The sequence below is a fragment of the Nycticebus coucang genome, chromosome X (assembly GCF_027406575.1).
Source record: "Nycticebus coucang isolate mNycCou1 chromosome X, mNycCou1.pri, whole genome shotgun sequence".
NCBI lineage: Eukaryota > Metazoa > Chordata > Mammalia > Primates > Lorisidae > Nycticebus > Nycticebus coucang.
Genome location: NC_069804.1, coordinates 114,136,008 through 114,143,536, shown reverse-complemented (window position 1 = coordinate 114,143,536; position 7,529 = coordinate 114,136,008). Strand labels below are relative to the sequence as shown.

General features: G+C 45.3%; 1 pseudogene; it reads left to right on the top strand.

Moving 5' to 3' along the window:
* The first annotated feature begins 1,924 nt into the window (after positions 1 to 1,924).
* On the top strand, positions 1,925 to 6,849 carry LOC128577424 (ubiquitin carboxyl-terminal hydrolase BAP1-like; annotated as a pseudogene).
* The last annotated feature ends 680 nt before the right edge of the window (positions 6,850 to 7,529 follow it).

The window sequence follows — 7,529 nt, the reverse complement described above, 5'->3', positions numbered from 1 at the left end:
TAATTTCTCTGATTTAATTATTTTTATTTTTTTGGCAGTTCTTTGCCCGGGCTGGGTTTGAACCCACCACCTCCGGCATATGGGGCTGGTGCCCTACTTTGTTGAGCCACTGGCACCGTCCCAGTTATTCTTGAATGTTATATCTCTTTTATTCTAAAGCTCTAACCACTGTTTTATTATTTTTTTTTATTTTTTATCATTGTTTTTCATTATATCATAACTTTGTACATTGATGCATTTATGAGGTTCAGCTTACTGCTTTGATATACAATGCAAAATGCTTACATTGAACTAAGTAACATATCCATCACAATTATACTCATTTCTTAATAGTTTTGAAATATACCATTGTATCATGCACATTAGGTGAGGTCCCCCCACATATCCTCCCTCGTCACCTATTCCCCCCTCTTCTCCTCCTCCTCTTCCCTTCTACTTTCTGGACTCTAGTTATGTTTTGCCATTCATGTGAATGTTTCGGTGGTTATATATTCATTTCGTAGTAGTGTTAAGTACATTGAATACTTTTTTTCCATTCTTGTGATACATTACTAGGAAGAATATGTTCTAGCTCCATGCAGGTAAACATAAAAGATGGGAAGTCTCCATCTTTTTCATAGCTGCATAGTATTCCATAGTGAACATATACCACGATTTGTTAATCCATTCACGGGTCGATGGGTACTTGGGCTGTTTCCATGTCTCGGCAATTATGATTTGGGCTGCAATAAATATTCTGGTGCAAATGTCTTTCTTGTAGAATAATTTTTGATCATCCGGGTATACACCTAGTGGAGGAATTACCTAAGTGTATCCTAGTGGAGGATCAAACGGTAGGTCTACTTTTAGTTCCGTGAGTGTTCTCCAAACTTCTTTCCAAAAAGGTCGTTAATATTAGTTTGCACTCCCACCAGCAGTGTAGAAGTGTGCCGTTCTCTCTGCATCCACGCCAACATCTGTAGTTTTGGGATTTTGTGATGTGGGCTAATCTTACTGGAGTTAGATGATATTTCAATGTGGTTTTGATTTGAATTTGTCTGATGATTAAGTATGATGCGCATTTTTTCATGTGTTTGTAGGCCATGCACCTGTCTTCATCAGAGAAGTTTCTGTTCAAGTCTCTTTCCCACATAGAAATTAACCACTGATTGTTTAACCTTCCAACTTATTTGGTTAAGAAATTGGATCCTTGGCTCACACCTGTAATCCTAGCACTTGGGAGACCAAGGCAGTTGGATTGCCTGAGCTCACAGGTTCAAGACCAGCTGAGCTACAGCGAGACCCCGTCTCTAAAACATAGGCAGGCATTGCGGCAAGCACCTGTTGTCCCAGCTACTTGGGAGGCTGAGGCATGAGGATCACTTGAACCAACAGTTGGAGGTTGCTGTGAGCTAGGATGCCATGGCACTCAACCAAGGGTGACCAAGTGAGACTCTCTCTCAAAGAAAAAGAAAAAAGAAACTGGATCTTTCGTCCTGTAGAATGGTGATGCTGTTAAATATCTTTTGATGTATGGAGGCGGTGGTATAATTGTTGCCTTCATTCCATGCATACTCAAATTATGTCAATAATTTTTCTGATATTGAAACATAATGTATACACGAAAAAAGGTACATAAGTCATAAGCTCCATCCTAAATTCATGGTCTTCATGGTCTGTTTTTGTTTGTTTTTTCTAATATTTAAGAACATTCTTATGTTTAATGTGATCTGTACTTTCTTTTTTTTTTTTCTTTTATGCAGAGTCTCACTATGTCACCCTGGGTAGAATGCCCTGGTATCACAGCTTACCGCAACCTCAAACTCTTGGGCTTCAAGCTATCCTCCTGCCTCAGCCTCCCAAGTAGCAGGGACTGTAGGTGCATATTACCACACCTGGCTAATTTTTCTTTTCTTGCTTAGGCTCATCTTGAACTCCTGGCCTCAAATAATCCTCCTGCATCAGCCTCCCAAAGTGGTAGGATTATAGGCTGAGGCACTATGGTTGGCCTGAAACACACTTTGAAGTCTCTGACTGCATCCACCTCCTTCTTTTATAGAGGTAACCACTGAGCACAATTTGGGTTTTACAGGTTTAAGACATTTGTCTCTACCTGTATTGCATAACTATCTGTAAGTGAAATCATAGTATTTTTGTACTATAATTTTTCCTCTAAATACCTGACTACCTCCTAGAAAAACAAGAAGAAGGAAATATTTGGAGAACAAGTACACATTGACAGCTTAACAGTGGGACATGCCATGTAATGCCTCTTGGTCTCTGTGTATCCTGAATGTAGAAGGTCTTCCATGTGTATGGGCCCAATTGTCTGTTTTTCATTCAAATTGCTGGTCCAATACAGGTATAGACAAATGTCCTTAATGTTCTTGCACCCCTGGAACCTAATCTGGGCCAGACTGGATAAAGAAGACAGAGATTACTTGGAATTATTTTTTTTGTGTCCAGACTACTGTTCAAATCCCTTGATTGGTTTAGGGATGCATCAGATGTAGGGCTGACCTGATTTTGTATTCCCGTTGCTTGCCATGAGTATATTTCCATTCCTTTCATTATTTTAATTGCAAAAGGAAAATAAATCAGAGGTGTTTGAATTCATTTGTTAATTGATTGTGGAAACAGAAGCCATGTTTAGTGGGATAAAGCATGAGTGGAAAGTGAACAGTACTAACAGGGAATGGGTAAAACTCTTTGTGGAACTTTGAATGTGAGAGGGAAGAGAGAGACCTAGAGAGGGCGAGACAAACCAGAGGCTATGCTCAAAAGGCTTGTAGGGTGGGAGGGCGTGGCGAAGCGGAAGGGTAGAGGATTTGGCCCAAACGGGTTGGGGGGCGGGGGGCGGGAGGTCATTGGTTGGGATGGGAGTAACACGGCGGTAAGGGAGCCAGGGATGGGCCGGGGACGGGGATGCACGCAAGGCTCCAGGGGTGGGGCGCGTAGGTTGACATTACTGGAGGGACCGGGTGGTGGAGCGGTGTGGAGCCAAGGACTGAAGATGTGGGGCAAAGATGGGAGAATAGTCTGTGGCGCTGGGCGTGGCGGGGCGGCACGAGGTGATGGGGCGTGGCCGTGTCGCGGGAAGGCAATGTGGGGCAGTGGCCTGTGGCAGCACGGAGGGGCGGGACGCAGGGCTGAATGAGGGCGAGGTGGTGGAACAGGGAGGTGTCCCGAGGCGGGGCGGAGGCACCAGGGCAGGGTGGCTGGGCTTGGTGGGGCGGCGGCCATAACTTGATTAAGTTTAAAAGTTAATTGGTTGCTAGAAAAAAATCCAATAAAAAGAAATTACTACAGGTAGTCATCTCATGTTAGATTTGACCCTTTAAGTTGTATATATATTCATTTTTTTTTTAGTTACTTACTTTTACTGTAGAGAACATGAGATGCCTCCAATGGAATAGCATGAATTCTGAGCTTAAAAGTAATTCAGTTATTATGGAGTGAAATAATGGACAATTGCGTGTCAAATAAATGTTAGTAACGATTGGATTTCTTTAGGATTAGCAGTTGGCTGAAATCCTGCTGTGATATTGTTGGATAATACTATATTATGAAGACGTCGCTGTGGTGGTTGTGAGACTGTTAAAAAACCGGAACACTCCAGAAACAGCAGCTATGCAAAATACCATATCTTGCTTCATTGGCGGGATCTATCACTGATCCAGTTCACTAGGTGAGTTTAGAGACACGCTTCTCTTTCCAGTGCAAGGACCTAGAGATGGATCTTTCCAGGGGCATGATATTGAACTGCTCTTAGGAGCTTCTGAAAATATCCCCAAAGTACAGAAAACACTGTCTACAAAACTTTGAAGTCAAGGTATATCACAGGGACATTTGCTTTCTTCAACTAGATGTCTTTTTTTTTTTATTATAATGGGAAACAATGAGAGCTCAGCTCTTTGAGCTGGATGGACTGAAGGTCTACCCCATTGACCATGGACCCTGGACGGGAGGATGAGGAGTGGACAGACAAGGTCCAACGAATCATCATGGAGCATATTGGCCTCACCACTGCAGGGAAGCCCTACCACAACGTTTGCTTCAACCTCATGGCAGTGGTATCCGACCGCAGGATCAAATATGAGGCCAGGTTGCATGTGCTGAAGGTGAACCATCAGACAGTACTGGAGGCCCTGCAGCAGCTGATTAGGGTAACACAGCCAGAGCTGATTCAGACAAGTCCAGCAGCAAGTCCCCCCTAGTGTTGGAGGCAAGCAGAGACCTAGTGGCCTCTGAGAGCATCCATACAGATGGTGCAGAGGAAGTGGCTGGTTCATGCTCATAAGCCCCAACTCATATCCTTCCCAACAAACCCAAGCTGGTGGTAAAGCCTCCTGGGAGCTGCTTGAATGGGGTTCCCCCTACTGCCACCCCCATCGTCCTGTGGCTTCCAGCCTTTCTAGGCAATCACAACTATGCCAAGTCCCCCATGCAGGAGAAGGATCTGGCAGCAGGTGTGGGTCACAGTCAAGTTCCAGTCTGCCCACCCCAGCAATACTCAGATGATGAGGATGACTATGAGGATGGCGAGGAGGATGATATGCAGAACACCAATTCTGCCATCAGGTACAAGCAGAAGGGGACTGGGAATCCAGGGTCATTGAGTGGTTCTGCAGATGGGCAGCTGTCAGTTTTACAGCCCAACATAATCAACATCTTGGCTGAGAAGCTCAAAGAGTCCCAGAAAGACCTTTCAATTCCTTTGTTCATCAAGACTAGCAGTGGGGCTAGGAGTCCAGCTGTGGCAGTGCCCACACACTCACGGCTCTCACCCACTCTTAGCAATGACAGCACAGACAGGACTTATGAGATTGGCAGTGCTTTCAACTCACCATTGCACTCACCCATTCACTCGGCCAACCCAACATGACCCTCCAGCCCTGTCACCTCCCACATCTCCAAGGTGCTTTTTGGAGAGGATGACAGCCTGCTGCATGTTGACTGCATACACTACAACCGTGCTGTCTGTGACTTGGGTCCTGTCATCAGCACAGGCCTACTGCACCTGGCTGAAGATGATGTGCTGAGTCCCCTGGCGCTGACAGAGGATAGGAAGGGTTTCACACCCTCCATCAGTCCAAGCCAAGGCAACCAGGGATCCAGCAGCCCAGTGGAGGTGGTGGAAGCCACAGACAGCAGAGAGAAGACTGGGCTGTTCAGGTCTGGCAAGCCCTTGAGTAGGGAGAAATACTCACCCAAGGAGCTGCTGGCACTACTGAAGTGTGTGAGGCTGAAATTGCACACTATAAGGCCTGCCTCAAGGAAGAGGTGGAAAAGAGGAAGAAGTTCAAGATTGACGATCAGAGATGACCCACAACTATGACCAGTTATCTGCACCTTATCTCCATGCTGGCTCAGGAAGGCATGCTGGCCAACCTGGTGGAACAGCACATCTTGGTGCAGTGGCGCCAAGGGGTCAGCATTGGGCAGCTCCACAAGCAGCAGAAGCCTGACCAGCAGAAACGCTCTCACCCCTACAAGGCCAAGTGCCAGTGAGGACTGCTGGCTTTGACTCTGCAGCCCACTCTTGCCACGTGGCACTCACCAGGGCCTTCTCCTTGCCCTACTCCCCCTTTTCTCAGTATTTCTGAAAATTTCCAGCCAGAGAGTCCAGGCCCTGGGACTGGGAGCCAGCCATATTCCCTACATTGTGCCCTGGGGTCTGGCAGGGGCAGGTCAGCCTGTAGTGCTAAGGAGGCAGCAGCTGGAGTTGGGGCACAGTGAGGTACTCTGGCTTCTTCCATAGCCAGCTGTGGAGTGGCACGACCTGGCCCTTCTGCATGGACAGCAGAGTATATATTTTACCTATCAGAGACACCTATTTTTCTGGGCTCCAACCGATCTTGGACCATATTGACATAGCCAGCTTTCTGACACTTCTTTCTGTCCTAGCAGCTATCATGCTGATGGGCCCATGTGCCTGCATCATGCCAGGGTTACAACATTGGAGTCCCAGCTGGGGGCCTGGTGGCATTGGGCCCTGCTACTCTAGCCTCTGCTGCCAGCCTGTCCTTGTCGTGAGGAAGCCAGGCCTACTCTATTCTCTTTGGGAGAGTGCCAAACTCAGGGACCCCACTGCTGGTCTGGATTGGAGGTAGGGTATCCCAGCAGGGATGAGATAAGTAACTTGCTGGAGTCTGCTGGCCTGGGAAGAGAAGTGTTTGAAAAAACTGGTAGCCTGCAAACTGTCTTAGTTCTAGCCAGACTTGCTGAGACTGTCCTCTACAACAGGGTTCTGGGGCTCTTTGACTTCAGTGTTGTGGCCCCTAACTATGGCCTACCTTGGGCTCCTAGTCTCTGATTCTGGAGCTTGAGGCTCAGAGGAGCCTCTGCCCAGCTCCTCAGTATTACCAAGTCTCTCTTTTAGGGGTAGCAGAGACAGAGCTGCTTGCCGGAAGCCAGCACCACTCAGCCCTCACTGCTATGCCAGCTTCCTCAGCTTCTGTAAGGTACACAGGGTGAAGTAAAACAGGATCAAGACAACTGTTTGGAGCCCCTGTGTTCCCAGAGGGCCTGATGCCAAGGGGTAATGGGATTAATACTGTCTCTGGAGCTCAGGTCCTAAACTTTGCCCCATGGCCTCTGCCAGGTGGCTTTGAAGGTGATCCAAGAAAGCCCCTTATCTGTACATAGTGACTGGGGGGCTGACAGATGTGGCAGCTGCCTCCCTAGGCTGAGCACAACCTGATCCCTCTAGCCCCTGTTAATACTGGATCAATAAATGAATAAAATTCTCCTAAAAAATGAAAAAAACAATACATTGAAATTTTACCTTAGGAGGATGTTCTCCAGAACCTTCCAGGTAAATACAAAAGATGAAAACTCTCCATCTTTCTTTATGGCTGGGGTGAAGGACTCAACTACAACTTAAATATTACCTAACAAACACAAACAGTGTAACCCAATTGTACATACCCTTCTTATATTAACCTGAAATTTAAAAAAAAAGACAGTAAAATTCATTTATAAAAGCAATGGCAGGTTTACTTGGGTGGATATCAAAAACATTAAAAGTCCCTGGTTAAATTAATCAAAAGGGTGAATGACAAACACACAAAATTTATTTATTTATTTATTTATTTATTTATTTATTTATTTATTTATTTTTATTGTTGGGGATTCATTCAGGGTACAATAAGCCAGGTTACACTGATTGCAATTGTTAGGCAAAGTCCCTCCTGCAATCATGGGCAAACACAACAAGAGTGACATCCTTTTCAATACAAAGAAGATTTCAAGATTCTTAAGTGCAAAGTTTGCAGAGTTTTATTTAAATACATTTGAACACAGATGCAATGGATAATTTTCTAGTGAAACACACTTTACCCAGATTGGCCCTAGGAGAGGCAAAAAGTCTAATGAGACAATTTGATTTGGAAAAAAATTGTCTCTGGTTGGATAAATAATTCTTATATAAAAAAGCACCAGCCCAAGATCTTTCCAAAAGAGAATTCTAGAACACTGTTAGATGTAAGATAATACCAATATTATTCAAACTATTTCAAGGGTATGGGAAGCATATAAAATGAAGAAGC